General features: G+C 37.1%; 1 protein-coding gene across 5 annotated transcripts in view; it reads left to right on the plus strand.

Moving 5' to 3' along the window:
* Positions 1-19,861, plus strand: part of LOC115216637 (putative uncharacterized protein DDB_G0282133) — a 99,213-nt gene that overhangs the window by 57,904 nt on the left and 21,448 nt on the right. Inside the window, exon 1 of one of the 5 annotated variants that reach the window (XM_036506585.1) lies at positions 17,670-18,550. The exons of 1 other annotated variant lie outside the window; for it this stretch is intronic. The gene's annotated coding sequence lies outside the window, so the exon portion shown is untranslated. 3 more of the 5 variants (XM_029786123.2, XM_036506587.1, XM_036506588.1) reach the window with 3 other exon arrangements.

The raw sequence follows: 19,861 nt of genomic DNA on the forward strand, positions 1-19,861 counted from the left end.
GTAGCTTGCTTCCCAACCACATACTTCCGGTTCAGTCCTACTACGTGGCACCTTGGGCAAGTATTTTCTACTATAACTTCGGGCCGACCAACGCCTTGTGAGTGGATTTGGTAGACGGAAACTGAAAGAAGCCCGTCGTATATATATATATATATATATATATATATACATTTTTCTACACATTTTATTATAATTCCGGATACTATAATAAAACGTGATACTCTGATACTTAATTATATACACATATACAGTATATTATTGTTGTATGTTACAATAGCGAAAGATTCTCTTAGTCATAAACGGTTTGGATTAATATTATTTGAGATATATAGATATATTTCGATAGCTGTAGATTACACTTATTTTGTCCGTTAAAATTTTGTTGTCGTTTTTTAAATTGTAATTGATATGTAATTGAATAGTTAACGCTCATCTTTAAACTCTGGCTCTGATAAGACTTATATATATATATATATATAAGGGAATTATTTATATATTAAAAAAATGTACATAAGTCGAAACAAATTATTGGCTTTTTGATGTTTTAATAACTGTTTATGTTATCTTATATTATGTTATATCATAATATAAATAAATAATTGGATTGTCACTTGTATCTCTCTATATAATTTTATCTTTGTAATTTGCATTACACCCATATTTATATGGTATTCAACTGACGTACCAGTGAATTGATTGTTTCACAGACCGCTTTGTTGGAAGTATTTTCCTTAGTTTGTTAGTGTGTGTGTGTGTGTGTGTGTGTGTGTGTGTGTGTGTGTGTGTGTGTGTGTGTGTGTGTGTGTGTGTGTGTGTGTCTGTGTGTGTACGTGTGTGTATGTGTGTCTGTGTTTGTCCTCCCGCCATCACTTCACAACCGATGTTAGTGTGTTACGTTCCAGTAACTTAGCGATTCGGGAAAAGGGGCCGATAGAATAAGTACCAGGCTTACAAAGAATAAGCCCGGAAATTGATTTGTTCGACTAAAGGCGGTGCTCCAGCAAGGCCGCAGTCAAATGACTGAAACGAGTAAATGAGTAAAAGAGAATATATTGTATGCACACGCATATATCAGGGACAATGAAAGGAATAATAAATACAAGATCAGTTCTTGATTTATTGATGAATAGTTGGTTTATTTGCGCTGCCGGAGAAGTTGGAGTGCGTCTCATATGTCCATGAATCTGTTATACCATCGAATACGGTACTTTAACTTCCAGTTGTTGCTTGAGAGGAGAGACAGGTTGGAGAGAAAAACTCTGTTGTATAGTTGGCCGCATCGTTTCCGTTAACTGTTTTGAGAACTAACCTATACCATTTGGAGTAAACCGGTACCTATTGAAGACTGTGGTATTAATGTCCTACACCAGTGGTTCCCAAACTATGAGTCGCGACCCACAGATGGGTCGCGAACGGAATCTTAGTGGGTCGCAAAGAGTTATAAGATTACGCATTAGCTTTGATTAACTGCTGTCTATCGAGATAGTTCAAGACTTATGTTTTCAATACCAGACTTGTTGTTTTATCAAGCAGTAGGCTTTTTCACGAACCTAACAAATCAGAGGTTGTCATTTTCTCAAGTTATTTATTCGTACGTAATCGTAAAAAGGAAAGGTCTGTTTTTACCTATTTATAGAGAACTTTAACTAGGCAAAGTATAACACTGATCGAGCCGATAACAGTTACTACTTCAAGGTTTTGTATTAGTGTTAGCATTTACACATAGGGTATTTACATATCGTGTAGGACCTTACACGATGTCACTTTTGAAAGCAAAGATAACAGTCTCACAAAACTACTCACGGTTTCTATCATTCCGAGAGACTAGGGTAACACTTTCAGTAGTATTTCTTGAGAGGTGTTGAAGATCGTTCTGCAATTTTTTGGCCTTGTAATATATCCTCTCTCAGCGTTAACTAGAAGCTGACCAGTGCCAAATCGAAGAAAACATTCGCAGACTGAGTTACCGACGCATCTTTATTTAGTGTAAATCTCGTGTTGGAGAGACTTGCAAACAGACTGCTTGAGCAAGTGCTGTCAATCGAAAACGCTGTCAGAAGGTTTCAAGGGTCATCAGGAGAGAATGTACCCTCTATCAAGGCCTTCTCCTGGGAGACTTTACTGCGCACCAGCTCCTATCCGCCTACAGGATCGATTGACTAGTATCCGATCTTAGATCTCTAAACTCATCAGTAGGTATAATTTTAGGGATGACCGATAGAATTTACTTGAAATCACAACCCCGCCACCCAAAAAACGTCAAGATTGTGACTCCACTTATAAGTGTAGCGTTACCTTTGAGATCTTGTAACGTGCGATTGAGAGCTTGTAATACATCTCATTCTTTCAGGCTGGCTTACTCCAGAACCCCTACTAGTGCAGATCATTTACCAATATTGGTTTCAGAATTTGGCACAAGTCCAGCAATTTATGATGAGGGGTTAAATTGATTACATCGACCCCAGTGTTCAAATGGTACATAATTTATCGACCTCTAAACGATGAAAGGCAAAGTCGACCTCGGCGGAATTTGAACTCAGAACGTAAGGACGGACGAAATGCCGCTAAGTATTTCGCTCGGTGTGCTAACGATTCTGCCAGCTCGTGCCTTCTCCTTTGCTAATATTGCACTGTCATTGTGCATGGTTGATTACTCTCAAAAACAGAATAATGTGTTCCGTCACGAATGAGCTAAGTTCTCAGCAGTTCCTGATGAGACTTCAACAATAGCAATCTACTTCAGTAAGCGAACTTTGTCAAAATTAGTTGATCAAAAATGTTTTTCCTGTTCCATCTAAATCACCAGGAAAAATTTATTTCTCACAAATCTGATGTCACTGTTGATTGATCTGACACCGAGTGATATTAGGGCCACAACCCGGCAGACGGGGTTCTGGTGAAAATCCTCGGAGTGTCTGTTTCGGCAACCGGCGGCTCCTCGGTCGTTCTGTCCCTGCGTCTGCGGACAATCTGCGGCAAACAGGATGTCTCTACATGCGGGATTGTTGGAGACCGCTTGTGAAATTCATATTTCCACGAAACTTCTTCCACTGCCATGGTTCGAGATGCCTCGAGGGTGGTAGAAGAAGCCGACTCAGCCCGCCCAGGGTGAATGTCGCTACAAGTACAAGTATGTAAGTACCAAATTTGCTGTAGATCAGTTGGTGATCAGACACAGAAAATAACAGCGAAGATGTTTCTCATCTTGATTGCAGACTACAACACGGCAACCGCTTTCAATATAACGTTCCAGTTTGCTCTATTTTTCAAAGAGGCATCTTCTGGAGGAAAATTCGCAATATACTCCACTGACATATCAACCAGCAATTTTGATTTTCTGAACTGAGGTTGAACTCCGAACACTGTGCAAGATCAGTCTGAGTAGTAAATATCCATCTATCCTTTTTTCTCTGCCTACTAATCCCCCTAAGAGGGTCGTGGGGTAGAGTCCTCAAGAACTCCCTCTATATGGTCCTATCAGAATCGCTATCGTCATTAGGGCGGTGAGCTGGCAGAATCGTTAGCACGCTGGACGAAATGCTTAGCAGTATTTCGCCCGTCGCTACGTTCTGAGTTCAAATTCTGCCGAGGTCGACTTCGCTTTTCATCCTTTCGGGGTCGATAAATTAAGTACCAGTGAAACACTGGAGTCGATGTAATCGACTTAATCCCTTTGCCTGTCTTTGTTTGTCCCCTCTATGTTTAGCCCCCGGTGGGCATTAAAGAAATAAATATATTTTTTCGTCTGTCTTTACGTTCCGAGTTCAAATTCCGCCGAGGTTGACTTTGCCTTTCATCCTCTCGGGGTCGATAAATCAAGTACCAGTTGTGTACTGGTGTCGATCTAATCGATTGCCCCCCCCACTCCCTCCAAAATTTCGGGCTTTGTGCCTAGAGTAGAAAAGAATCGTTATCATCATTACTCATTCAGGCTGGATTCCTAAGCGTGGTCAACTGAGACTCTGGATATCAGCCGACCGTCTCGTTCTTGGCCTACTCCAAGGTATCCTATCAGTTGACCCAGCTTGAAGAATCCGTCTTGTGATCCTTTTCCGCGACATTCTGTAAGTCCGTAATACCGGATCAGTATCCTCTCAATGTAAAGAAGCAGCGGCTTGACCAGGAGAGACACCCTGATAACCAAGCTATCAAGTAACATTGCGCCAGGGACCCTTTCGAAGAACCCCATTCCAGCCGCTTGTACTGGTGATCGTACACTTTCAGTCCTTACTCAACAGCCATAACTGTAGAAGAGAATGAGCACGAAAATCGAATTCAATTATGTAAATACTTTATTCAAATGCCTCATTAAAAAAATATGTCTTCAAAAACGCGATTTTAAATAACATGGAAGATTGTGTCATATTGAAATTTATATATTGATACATTGATACATTGATACCAAGGCGTAACTATACAAGTGTGACCCCCTCGACTTTGTTTCCTCATGGCTTTCAGAAAAATGGATATGTTTTTAATGAAATTATCTACAAATACTTTTCGTATGGTGTAGGTTACGATTATATATGTATTTAATGAGAAAAAACCCCAAATAAAACATTACGAAAACATTAGTGAGCGTGCACACATACTCACCTACACGCATCACATATATATCTATTAACAAAATGCAACATGATGTCTTGAAAAAGTATGTGATGTATCTCGGTATGTATGTATGTATGCGCGCGCACCATTTTTTTTTCAGTAAATTTCGTTATAATCGTAACCTACAGCATATCAAACATATCTGTAGAGAATTTCATTAAAAAAAATCCATTTGTCTGAAAGTTATGAGGAAACAAAGTCGCCAGGTGCACGCTTGTATAGGTATATCTACATCAAATTACGTAGACTTAAATGTTCTGCTGGCATCTCGAAGCATACTAAGAGATGATTATATTTCACACGAAGTGTATAGACAATATATATCAGAACGCTGTCGTTATCAAATTCCTCATTTAAAAATCATAAGTTAGTTGGCGGCTTCCTTCAAATAACATTGAAGATAGAAATTAATTAATTCTTCCATTGTTTCACGTTTAAGATTATTAATATTTCTTAAATCTACAGACATTGTACTCTATTAATCGGACTTTTAATATTTATATCTGAAATCCATTCAAACTTAAATATCTTAGAAACAAATTTAAATGTCAACCAATGAAATGGTAAATGGTTTTCTCCCATCTTATGCAATATTTCAAACCGCGTACTATATATATATCTATATATATTATATATATATATATCTGATGTGTGTGTGGTGTGTGTGTGGGTGTATATTGTATATATATATATATATATATTATATATATATATATATATATATGTGTGTGTGTGTGTGTGTGTGTGTTTATATATATATATATCTATATATATATATTATGTGTGTGTGTGGTGTGTATATATATAATATATAATTATATATATATATATACATATATATATATATATTATATATATATATATATATATATACATATATATGTATGTATGTATAAATACACACACGCATATTGTTGTCTTTGGAAACACAAAAATACTTACATTCATACATATACATATATATATATATATATATATATATATATATATATATATATATGTGTGGTGTGTGTGTGTGTGTGTGTGTGTGGTGTGTATTTAGGGATAGTTTTTGAAAAAAACAAAAGACGAAGACACGTGGTGTACAAAACAAACAGATGTATTAGTATAACGCTCAAGAATAGAAAAACTCTTTTACGTTTCGAGCCTACGCTCTTCTACTGAAAGGGACACAGAAAAAACAAGGAGAGAAAAAAATGTGTGTAGTGGCCAACGATCTATCATGGCGTCTATATATATATATATATAATATATATGATTTAACTGGGGCCCTTTTGCCCTCTTGGACATAATGAACCACAACAAATAACATTGATGAGGAACATTCTTCCACTGCCAAACGTACGTCTCACCGATGACGGGTTACCCAACTTACAGAGTCTTCGCTCGATACCATACTCCAATAGCTGGGATATCCCAGAAACAGCTGTCGGATGCAATTTTTTTTGCCTTTTTTTACCGTTCGTTAAGTAACTAAATTTTAGATTGAATTAAATGAAATTAAATATCCTTGTCCTGCATCGCCTAATTGTTAGCCTTTCCTCACTACTATATATATATATATAATGGAGAAATTGTACAAAATGTATAAATGGATGATGAGTAAAGGACCGGCTCAGCTTCGATTACCTGTTGTTATGCGTAGATTTACTGCAGGAACTTCGTAGTGGTGGTTGGGGTAACATTATTAATATAATAGATGGAATGTGTAATAGACTTTATTGAGTACAACACATGTTTCGACCCGTTCTGGGTCTCTTCAAGTACATCAATAAAAAGTCTCACTAGAGATTTCTTGAGTCGGTTTACGTACCGCTATATCTCCACACCAAATTTGAGAATTGCATCAAATTCGAGAATGAGTAAAATCAGAGAAAAATTAAACATATATTACGGTGATCAGACTATCGGATGTTGTTATACACCGCTGGTCCCATTGCACTTCGCATACTTTAGCTTTCGAATGATGCCATCCCCTCTGGTTAAGCGGGCAGGTCAATATTTCCCCACCTCACCTCCATCCCCATTTCCGAACGGAACGTCAGTATGTCACAGGGACACCCGTTTACAACCGAGTAGACTGCAGCAGCAACGTGAAATGAAGTATTTTTGCTCAATAACACAACGCACTGTCGGTCTTGGAATCGAAATCGCGAACTCCCTAACCACTTGGCCACGCACATTCACGCCAGAAATATATAAATGTTATTAATGTCTCCCCTTTTCTCATTACAAAAAGCTTCTCGTCTTCCTTATTCTAGCACACACACACACACACACACACACACACACACACATGTAGGCGCAGAAGTGGCTGTGTGGTAAGTAACTTGATTACCAACCACATGGTTCCGGGTTCAGTCCCAGTGCGCGGTACCTTGGGCAACTGTCTTTTACTATAGCCTCGGGGCGACCAAAGCCTTGTGAGTGGATTTGATAGACAGAAAATGAAAGAAGCCCGTCGTATATATATAATATATATATATATATATATATATTATATAACGGGAAGCTTTATGATAAATAACAAAAGACGAAGGCAGGTGGAAAACAAACGAACAATGGTATTAGTATGGCGCTCAGGAATATAAATAAAACAAGTCTTTAACGTTTCGAGCCTACGCACTTCAACAGAAAGATACACAGAGAGAGAAAAACACGAAAGAAGGAGAGAAAAAAAATGCGTGCAGTAGCTAACGAAATCAACATGGCGATCTGATTTCGGCCAGAGGTCAAAGATCAAACATGAGACGCGAGAGCGAAATAAGGGGAGATAATAGGTTTGATAAAAGGTTGAGGGACCAGCTAATAGTGCGTAGGAGGGGTCTGGATGTGTGTATGTATAGGGTTGGTGTATGTATTAGTATGTATAAGGGTGTGTGTGGTGTGTGTTGGTGTGTATGAGAGAGTATTAGTGCGTAGATTGGTCTGGACGTGCGTATGTATGGGGTTGGTGTATGTATTAGTATGTATAGTACGTATTGGTATGTATATTGTGTGGTGTGTGTGTATGAGAGAGTATAAGTGCGTATGCGGGGTCTGGACGTGTGTATGTATAGGGTTGGTGTAGTATTAGTATGTACTAGTATGTATTAGTACGTATTAGTATGTTATTAGTTGGTGTGTGTATGTATGGCACATCATATGTGATGTGATGTGTAAAGTCATGTGTGTGTGAGGAGAAGGGGTAGGGGGGAGAAGAGGGGGAGAAGGTGAGGGGAAGAAGAGAGGGTGGGGAGAAGAGGGGGGAAGATGAGAGATGGGGCAGAAGGAAAAGGGAGGAGGGGAATGAAGGAGGACAGAGTGAGAGGGGGAGATAGAAGGGGAGAGAGGAGTGAGGGGAGCAGAGGGAAAGGGGAAGAGAGGGAGGGAGAAGAGGGAAGAACGGAAGGGGCAGTAGGGGTGAAAGGATGTAAGGACTGACGACGTGGGAATGTCGGGGTAGGGGCCGGGGCACCAGATAGGTTGAGGAGGGGGCGAGGGGGGTTTAGATTCGGAGGGGGTTAGATTGAGACAATGGGCGTATAAGAGCGAAGATATATATATATATATATATATATATATATACTCTTTTACACTTTTACTAGTTTCAGTCATTTGACTGCGGCCATACTAGAGCCTGTGTTTAGTCGAGAAAATCGACCCCAAGACTTATTCTTTGTAAGCCTAGTACTTATTCTGTTGGTCTCTTTTGCCGAACCGCTAAGTTACGGGACGTAAACGCACCAACATCAGTTGTCAAGAGATGTTGGGGGGTGACAAAACAAACAAATACACACATGCATATATATATATATATATATATATATATATATATACTATATATATATATATATACATACATATATACGACGGACTTTTCTGATATATAAATTGAGGAAAAGAAATCCTTCAAAGGGGTATGTTAAACATCCAATTCACTGGTACCAAGTGACTATATATATAATGGAACTGTGATTATGTATATCAGAAAATAATATATACCAGTCGAAACAATTTGTTGGCCTTTTATGGTTTTTATAATTATTTATGTTATATAATATTATGTTATGTTATATATTATATTCATAGTATTTAATGTAATATAAATGAATTATTGGATCGTCAATAGAATATCTCTACATTTAATTTATCTTTATAATTGAATTATACCAATATTTATATGGTATCCAACTGACGAACCGGTGAATTGGATGTTTAAGAATCTTCTTTGAAGGATTTCTTTTCCTGAGTTTCTTACTTTATATACATATAAATATATATATATATATATATATATATATATGTACAAAGTAAGATAGAGGTTATGGGTGTAACTCACTATGGGATAGCATTTATCCAATATACTGGCGGTAAAGTACCCAGATTCTTAATACATAAATGTTTTAATTGCAATGCAATTAACTCGTTTATTGTATTAAACGGGTGAAGGTAAAAAAATATTTTTACCGTAAATTCATAATACAAATAAGAAAATGGAGAAACAAATTTAGTTTGTTCATCAACTTTCGGATATTATAATGTTGGATTATTTATTCATTTAACAAAATGAGAACAAATATATAAGTAATTTCAGAGACAGAACCACCTTCAACTCAATCAACACTGAAAGGTTTTATACCCACCACTCCATAAAATGTTAAAAATTAAATCTCATACTAACTATATTCTGAATCCTGTATTTTCCGTTTATAAGACTACACGTGTTTCATGTAAGTACGTCGGTATTTATTAGATACAAGGTATCTAGTTTCAATACTTACTCGGGTCGACATACTTCGTAATAATTATAATATTCCCTAATAATAATAATAATAATAATAATAATAATAATAATAATAATAATAATAATAATAATAATAATGATGATGATGATGATGATGCACACACACACACGCACACATATAAACGAAGATAGGTAAATGTGTACTTACAGAAATCGACAATTACCTGTTCAAGAATGTTTTAACATATATTTCTATCTATTTCAATGAATTTGCATGAATAGTTAGATATAATGTTAATCATACGCCTATTTGAATACATCTGTTTATCTAAATCTACTTTAGAAGCAGGCTTCTCGACCTCAGATACATGTGCCGTTCAGGAGGTAATTATTTCTATGTATTTAAATGTTTAGCGAGATAAATATACACTTCGTTTTAACAACTCCAAGGAAGCTATTAGCTGGTTGTCATAATAAAACTCAGTTTCGGATGGCGGAGCAGACTTCAGCCCTGGCATCCGAAACTCTGAGTTTTATTATGATAACCAACTAATTGTTACACACACACACACACACATATATATGGTCTACTCAATATATATATATATATATATATATATATATATACTCAAAACACGCTCCTACGAAACCCACTAGCACAAACAGAATCATGCTCCCCAAAGAGAGGGGAAAAAAGCACTCGTCAGGCGCGTCGAAGGACTTAATAAAAACTAATTAAAATACTCCCTCATATAACATCCACATTCAACAACAATGTGAACGCTGGAGTCGGGAAAACTTCATCTACAGACTAACATGAAAACCCCCACTGAAAATCAAAGAGCTGCGGAGGAAGAGTGGGTAATAAAAAAATCAAACAGAACCCAAAACTGTCCTGTTCATATGCAAATAAGTACAGGACGGCTGTCTCATCCGTTGGTCCATTGATCGATGATAACGGCATTCTCCAACATGATGCTAAAGAAATGGCAAAACTACTGTAGAAACAATACTGCTCTGTGTTTAGTGATCCCACTGATATTGGCGTAAGGAATGTGAACGAAGTCGATTCCTAACATATAATCTCGGACACAACCTTTACTGCTTCAGACATCATAGTACCAATAAATGAGATCAAATACTATTCTGGTGTAGGCCCTGATAGATTACCCGCTAGTCTCCTGAAGGAATGTAGCCACCAACTTGCAGTCCCTCTGACCAACCTTTGGAGTAATTCTTTAGACACAGGATATATACCGAAACAGCTCCTATCCCAGTCTGTCATCCCGGTTTTCAATCAGGGAAACAGTTCCCTCGCAGTCAACTGTGTTTGAAAGGGTGATGAGCCACAAACTTCTAAATTCAAACCAGTATGGCTTTCGCCTCGGCAGGGACTGTCTAACACAGCTCTTACACCACATGATTGATATCCTTAAAGCCTTGGGATCAGATTCGAACTCTGATGTCATATATATCTTAACTTCAGTAAAACGTTCGCTAGACTTGACCATAATATCCTACTGTCAAAATTGTCAAATGTTGAAATCTATCGAAAACTTCTACACTGGATTGAGTATTTCCTGGAGAACAGAATACATGTGATCGGTGAAATCCATTCAAGCCCGGCAAAGTCACCAGTGGTGTTTCTCAGGAGACTGTCTTGGGCCCGATCCTGTTTATAGTTTATATAAACGACCTTTCCAGCGTGGAAATATTTGCTGATGTCTCCAAGCTCCATAAAATTATCAATGAAGAAGGCCGAACTGAACTCCAGTAAGTAAATGGACAGGCAAAAACAAAATGCGACTAAACGAGGGAAAATCTGAGCTAATGCATTTTGGAAGAAAGGCTATGCCAAAACAACCATACTCTCTTCTCGAAACCACGAAGACATCGCAGAAACCAACTGATGAGGAAGTCAGCTGCGAATGTTCCTTGTATCGTGTTTTGTCTCCCTTTTCTATCCGTTGTTTTCGCCCAGTTTTCGTCTATTTTTCCTTCTCTGTCTAACTTTTGATATATATATATATATATAATATATATATATATATATATATATATATATATATGTGAAACAAGGTGGAAAAAAGAGTACTCAAATACCAGTGGTAGAGTAATATGCTTTATTTTAAGCAGCAGAAAATTCAACAAAATCTGTTACTCTGAGTTTCTCGTTGCCGTTCATCAGACAGTTTTAGCAAAAACTGTCTGATGAACGGCAACGAGAAACTCAGAGTAACAGATTTTTTTATATATATATATGTATGTATGTATATATGCACTGCCGTGAAACCTAGATTTTCTACACCTGAAGCATTTCGGTATTAGCCTGGATTTTGACAGTGTTGACAGCTCAGACCTCGGGTTGACCTCATATACATATGCTTCAGGTATAGAAAATCTAGGTTTCACGGCGGTAAAACCGTCGAGTGTGTTTAGCGAAGAGTAAAATATCCGAATAAAAAGACAAGGAAAGACTGTAGTGCATCTTTAATGAACAGTTACAAGTGTTTCTGTGCCAGTTCTGCATTCAACGTCTGTTCACGCAAAAGTTCAAGACAAAATTCGAATTTGAGTCTCTGGAATACAATACAAGAAGTTATGATTTTTCGCAAGCAATACGCTGGGCCTTGTAAAACTATACAATTAATAGAGTTGAAAGAACAAGGGTAAAGGGTAAAGACCCACTTAGGTCATGAATGACCATGGGTTTGCACCTAGAAAGTTTCCCTCCGAAGCACAAATCCACTCACAAGGTTTTGATCGGCCCAAGGCTATAGTAGAAGACTCATGCCCAAGGTGCCACGCAGAGGGACCGAACCCGAAGCAATGTGGTTGAAAAGCATGTATGTATGTATGAATGAATGTATGTGTGCGTTTAAAAAGGCCTAAATGCATACTGGAGAGAGAGAGGGAGAGAGAAGGTTTTTTGGGGGGCGGTGGAACAAAAGGAAGTCTTGCCATATTTGTTCTTCACTCGTTTATTACTGTTCTTTTTTTTATAATTTTAACTCATGTCCATTGTCCGTTAATCTTTCATCACACATCTGTGACCTCTTGAGAGACACTTTTCGTTCTCGTGTGTATCCTTGCTCCACTTTCTCCATTGTGCTCTTCCATAATTATGATAACGGAGTATCCTTTGCAAACAGTCCCAACGAAAGAAGCCTCTATGTGGTTGCTCAGCTTGCTAGAAATAGCAGATCGCTTACTGCTAATTATATGAAGCTCTGTACTGATCTGGTTCATGAATAAGAACGCAGAACGTCAGTCAGTCAGTGAATTCGTATTTCCTCGCCACCAGAGCTTAGTAATATTGTGTTTAATAGTGTTCTAATAATGGGTCATTGTTACTGTTAAACCAAGCACGCACGCACGCACGCACGTATATCAATATCTATCTATAATTTATAGGTATATGTGTGTCCGAGCGTGTGTTTAGAAGGACTTATTGAAGGTTTAAAAAAGGGCTGAATTCATATCTGTTATCTTCTACTTGTTTCAGGCGTTTGACGGCGGCCATGCTGGGGCACTACTTTCGAGGAATTTTGAATCGAATGAATCGATACCAGTACTTTTTTTTATCTTTAAACGTGGTACTTATTCTATCGTTTTCTTTTGTCGAACCACTAAGTTATGGGGACGTAAAAACACCAACATCGGTTGCCAAGCGGCATTGGGACATACACATATATATATATGTATATACAACAGGCTTCTTTCAGTTTCCCTCTAACCAAATCCGCTCACAAAGCTTTGGTCAGCCGGAGACTTAAGTAGAAGACACTTGCATAAGGTGCCACGCAGCGGGACCGAACCCGAAACAGTGTGGTTGGGAAGCAAGCTTCGTAACACACACTTACGCCCTGTGCCTATGGCTTTATATGTATGTATAAATGGATGGATGTGTAGGGGGCGGTTAAAAAGGCCTAATGCAGGAGAGAGAAAGAAAGAGAGAGAGGGAGAGAGAGAGAGACTAGACAGAGTTCTTGTTTTTAAAAAAAGACGTGCTTGATCAGAGCTGGCCTAGTATTAAACAACAACAACCAGTATACCACCACCACCGAGATGATGTGACTTCCGATTTCCATCAGTGAGTCTGCTTTCTTATTTTTGCGAAGAGTTGCTGATAGAAAATGTATCGTCATTAAGGTTATACATACTTCATAATCTTAAGAGGTTATTATTTATAATTTACGCGCGTGCGTACATACACTTGAATGCGGTTAGCCGTGTGTATGTGCATGTACGGCAGGCTAAGGTTTTAAGTTTGATGAGGGGTGGGCAATAGGGTGGGGCGCTGCGTATATGTAAGCAAAGCTGACCTGAATCGAGATTTAGGTAGAATTAGAACAACTAACTAGAAATATCAAGTGAATGAGAAAGAAAAAGAAAGAGAAACAGGAGAGAAAGCGAGAGAGAGAAGGGTGGAGTAAGCGTAGACGAAACAAATAGAAGCCTAGAATGAAAGAGAGAGAGGTTAAGAAAGAGTTATATAAATTAGCAAGACTAGAAAGAAAGATAGAATTATACGAGAAGAACCGACGAAGAGTCGTGGAATATATATACTGCCAAGTTTTTAAAACTACTTCTCTAAGAGAGAACTAGTAGCGTGTAAACTGATTATTGTCTGGATGTATGTACTACTTATGAAAAATTTAACGAAGATATCCACTTCGATAAAGTTAAATAAATAATATTTATAGCGAGAGAAATTTAATTTCCCCTCCTATGTTAGATAGATAGATAGATACATATATATATATATATATATATATATATAGAGAGAGAGAGAGAGAGAGAGGAGAGAAGCCAGCAGCTTTTTTCCTTTTCTGTATCAATAAGCAAGTTAACATATTTTATTCTCTATATACTACGCACGATCTTATATGTAAAACTCCGCGCATTCGTATGCACTATGTGTGTGCATGTATACACGGCAGGCTTCTTTCATTTTCCATCTACCAAATCCGCTTTCTAGGCTTTAGTCGGTCCGGGCCTCTATAATAAAAGACACTTGTTACGAATGCCGTGCAGTGTAACTGACTCCAAACACAACATAGTTGGGATGCAACGTTCTCAACCATACGTTTATGGCTTGCACCTTTTTAACCGGCCTAAACAATCAGTTTAATTCGTTTTTTTGGGGGGATTTGGTTTGCAAGATTGTCTATGTGAGTTCGTGCTTCCCAGACACAACAAAATCAGTTGTGTGTTGAGCTGAAATACTTTCATTTTCGTGCAATCGACTCAACCCATTCATCGTCCAGGGGTCGTTTAGATAAAGTGCCAGTAAAACACGGTATCACATTTAATCGATTTGTTTGTCTATGGCTTTGTACTCAATTAATGGGAAATCATTATCATTAATGTCACTGATCAGACATGTCCTTGACACAATTTTAATTCATTGCCGGAACTACTTTATAACGGTTGTTGACATCCCGGATAACTACAGTTGGGTCCATCCTCTAGAGTTTGTGTCTGCATAATTTTCGGATCTTTATCTTTTGACCAGTGTCCGAAGTTTGAAAGTGTTTAGTTACAAACAATTATTTTTTAAATCTGTAGGTTAAAAGGTAAAGATCCTAATTTTCTTATTAAATTCAGAGCTTTAAATTTAATTTTTAGACATACGTTTTCGAATATGTATAGTCTTATATCTTTTAGTTGTTTCAGTTATTAGGCTGCGGTCATGATGGGGCACTGCTTTCAAGAACTTTTAGTCGAATGAATCGACTCCAGTACCTTTTTTTTAAAACCTGATACTTGTTCTATCGGTTTCTTTTGTTACAGGGATGTGAACACAGACACACACACACGCGCGACGGGCTTCTTTTAGTTTCCGTCTATCAAATCCACTCACATACCGGTGAGTGTGTTAGATTATAAGGTACAAAAAGAGAATGACTCTCCCCAAACGCAACCGAATACGATCTCTAAGTTTTTGACTTAAAATCCAGCTACTTTTAGCTTTGCCTTTCAACTTGCAGACGTCGGAAAATATTGGGTCGATATAGTTAAATGTACCTCCTACCCTTCAGTGGAAAACAATCAGTCGCCCCGATTGATATTGGTTTCAAATTTTGGTATAAGGCCAGGAATTTTGAAGGAGGGGTAAGAAGATCGACCCCAGGGTTCAAATGGTACTTATTTTATCGATCTCGAAAGGATGAAAGGCAAAGTCAGCCTCGGCGGCATTTGAACTCAGAGTGTACTGACGGACGAAATGCCGCTTAGCATTTTCGCCCTGCATGCTTAACCACTCTGCCAGCTCACCGCCGTAGCCTCTCTTAATATCACCACCTTCGATGCTTGTAGCAAAGTTCGCTGCTGTAAGTATTCGGGTCAGGTCTGCAATTTGAGAAAAATTCTTCCTATTTCCCTCCCACTAGTCTCGGAGGCCCTATAAAGTGTGATGTGCTCTATTTTCCTTTCTGACTAAAACATTTATATATAAGATTTGAGGCACAGTGCCTAAGTTAGAAATCAATATCTTATCCTTTGGAAAGGTATAAAAGTTCTCTTATTTTTTTCCAGTTTTGTCTGAAAAAATCGGTTTCATATCTACATCGCTTCTACACAAATCTGGGTTCACGTATCTCCACCAATTTATCAACCTACATTCCTTAAATCGAAACAACCTTAAAGTAATGTTTGAAACAGTTTAACTAGGTGACACGTTGGAGATCAAATATAAAAGCATTGATGCTCTTCACGTGAAAAGTTAAAAAAAATCTGGGTTAAACTTCAAAATTTATAGGAACTATAAAAAAACCGTTATTTATTATTTTATAACTCATATTTGTGTAAGACAAAATTATGAATAACGCTTTTCAAGACAGTCATGCATTTAGTCCGGGATTTCTGAAGCTTTAAATTATATTTAAAATAAAACCATGCACAGCGCACCGTTTGAGAGGCAGACTTAAGCATGTGACCTAGTTGAGTTCTGACCTTAACTCGTTACTATTAATTAGCCTCTGTCCAGAACTTACAACAGAGCTGGCCTCGTTTCAAATCTCTTTCGATTTCCTTATTTCATTCCATTAACGTCTTCTCTGAATTGTTTAACTGTCGCGTCTCTTGCCAACAACAATGCTTTCTTTTACACATCGGCAACGGGTTAGAAATTTATAGATCAAATTGAGATGTTGTGTCATTGGTGCCTTTCTCAAGGCCATTGCTTTAGCAACGTAGCAATGAAGTAAATTGTTTTTAGCTTGGTATCAAAACTGCGTAGCATACGCAATCAACTTCATGAGAATTAAACCAACTATTGGACATCTAACGTTGACATAATACCAGACAATTATAGGGGTGGAAGAAGGAAGAGAGAGATTTATTACATTCACAAAAGCATTATTAAGATAATCGAAATGAACTGGCTTCAACCGGGAATCGAAACTCGATTGTGATCTCAGCTCACCGGAGGTTTAACTTCTACTCTGAGTAATGGTTATTATAGACATGAAACGTGAGACTTTTAAAAAGAATAGAACGTTGAACTTCATATATATGTTTTAAAGGAATAAGCGACGCTAGTTAAAATGTTTCCAGCTGGTATCTATCTATCTGTCTATCGAACCCTGAGTGACTTCTGACGAGATACATAACGAAAAATTTATTTGTAAGAAATAGTCAAAAGTGAAGGTGTGACGTTCATATATTTCCAGAGGAGGGTAGTATTTATTCCCGATGTAGAAACTGGAGCTCAAGGGTGACCACACGTTGAAACTCGTTACAACTTGGGTTTGTGATTATTTTTATGACTAAACCCTTTTGTTTAACACATCGTTGCAGTCTCGCTTGTTTTTATTGGTTTAATAAAGGAAAAAAAAAAATATATATGTATTGAACAAAACCCTTTAAATTTGTGTGTGTGTGTGTGTTGTAATAGAGTATAAACAGTTAATGAACACAAGTTTTTACCGGAATAAACTGCTAATATATTTCGCAAGTTTAAACCAAGGACGTTTTAAACCGAGAGAAAAATGAGCGGAAGAGAGTGAAATAGTAAAACGCAAAAAATAGAGGAAGATAATGTGTGTGTGTTCAAAAGAATGAACAGACCACAAATATAGAGCGAAATATATATTCGAGTTAGGCTAATAAAATACACAGAAAACTGGAATAAAAGAAGAGTGTATACAGATATGTGTACATATATAGCTACACATACATACATTTATATTTCTCGTTTTAATATAGATATGTGTATACTGCGAGAGGTATAAAGATTAATTAGAATAAATATATATATATATTATAGAGTGAGCGGTAAATCAAAAGAGAGTGAGTGAACGAGAGAGAAGGAGGATGGATGAGAACGAATTATTTAGTAAACGGTAGGAAAGTGGGAGTCTGAAAGTGGTATACAGCGGCGGTTCACAGTTTTGCCAGTCTCTCTTTATTACACTAACTCACTGCTTCTATATACATATACACTTGTGATAGGCAGAGATAACCAGCCATCTTGCTGCTGATCAGAGCGGTCTAGTTGATCGAGGGTTTGTTCTGAGCCTAAATATAGAACTACTGTAACAGCGAACTAACTCATTCACTCACCTGCTGCCATTACTTTGCTTTATACACTTTATATTCGTTTTTAATTTTTCTCTATTGGTTTTGTTGTGGCGTTTTAATTTTACCCCCTCTTTTCTGCTGTCTAGTCATTGTTTTAACCGAAGACTCACTTTGAAATTAATTGACATTCCTCTGATCGCACCTATATACTTGTACATATGTGATCAGTTAACGAAGCCAAGGATACTATTATATATATATATATATATATATATATATATATGCTACACAGCAAGATAAAAAAAATATATACGTATACATTTATCTTGTACACTAACATATTTCTGTGACCCGACAAAGAAAGGAAAGCAAATGCGAACCAAATGAAGAAATACGAAAGAAGGAATTATATACCGCTACGTTTGAAATGCATCTCACATCATGTTACGAAATACAAAAGAAAAGAAAAAAAGATTATTAACTTCTTCGTAACAAAAATATGCTAACTATTAATTAGTAATATTAATTATGGACATATCGGTAACAGCAACACAAAGATCCTTTAAACGATCAGGATGAATTAATAATTAACGCAAACGTGGAACCATTCATATATATATATATATATATATATTTATGGTAGAAGAAATCAGCCGAAGACTGGAAACCTGAATTAAAGCCAAACCACATGTATGTATCATTTCTTTTTGCGGATTATATTTGAACTGATTAAACGGAGAACACGTTAACCCGAGTGATATATAAACATATATAATCTGGTTCGCTCATTTATACAAAACAGCCGTATTAAACGACGCTGTAGGAAGAAGTATCAAGCGAAAAACGATCAAGGTATCAAGAAATTTTTCAGATTTAATTTTGGACGAGTGAAAATAAGATTATATATATATATAAATATATATTTATATACATACATACATGCATGAGTGTTAGTAAATATGACATTGCCACGACGACGATGATAGACTCGATTTAAACGAATGTTTTTTGTCTTTGAAAAAAAAATATAAAGGAAACCGTTAGCATTCTCACCTTGAAATATGTTAAAAATATGTAAAAGAACAACAATTATAATTTCATATGTGATATCATTAATAGTGTTGATGTAATTTGTATATAAAAATGCATGTATGTGTTTAATATGCAGAGAAATATTCCGATTGAAACCTAGAGGTCCGATCTAGTTTCAGCTCATGCCTCTTTCTTTGACACACACTTCTAAAGTTTCAGTAGCCATATTCACACATCTGGTTTAAAGAGGAAAAGATATAGAGGTTTAATATGAGAGAAAGAGGGAGAGAGAGAGAGAGAGAGAGAGAGAAAGTTGTTATCATGCTCGAAAGAGTGGGGGTACAACTGGTTTAACAAGAAATAGAGAGAGGGAAGGCGCGGGAGACAGAGAAGGTTAATGCATGTGGGGCAGACTGAAAAATACAGAGAACTGGTGTATCTAAGACAGGCACTCTTTGTGAGAAAGAGAAAGCGGGGGGAGAGGGTAGAGATAAAGAGATTACGTGTCTGTAAAAGAATGAGAGAGATAAAACGATTTAGTTTTTGTGAGAAATAGAGAAATAAACAGACAAGACATTATTATGTCTGAGAGAAAGAGGAGAGAGAGAGAGAGACTGGGGGTAGGGAGAGAGATTGAAAGAGAGTGAGAGAGAGAAGGAAAAAAAGGGGAGAAGTTTGAGTAGGTGATGTAAAGCTAGCTCAGATTCTTTGTTCGCTAAATCCTCGTCTCTCAGCAGTTATTTCAGCTCTGTCGTTCTCTAACATTATTTCCATCTAGACATATTTATCCAACCTTCACCCACTCACTTCCATTTAAGTTATGTCTACTACAAACATCTGTGTGCTTCATAATCACCATCATTATTATCATGATGATGATGATCATCATCATCATCGACGTCATGTATCACAACATCAACAATAACCGTAATAATCCTTGCCAACAATAGTTCTTACAGCATGGTTTGA

Source organism: Octopus sinensis, linkage group LG10 (genome assembly GCF_006345805.1).
Source record: "Octopus sinensis linkage group LG10, ASM634580v1, whole genome shotgun sequence".
Classification (NCBI taxonomy): Eukaryota; Metazoa; Mollusca; class Cephalopoda; order Octopoda; family Octopodidae; genus Octopus; species Octopus sinensis.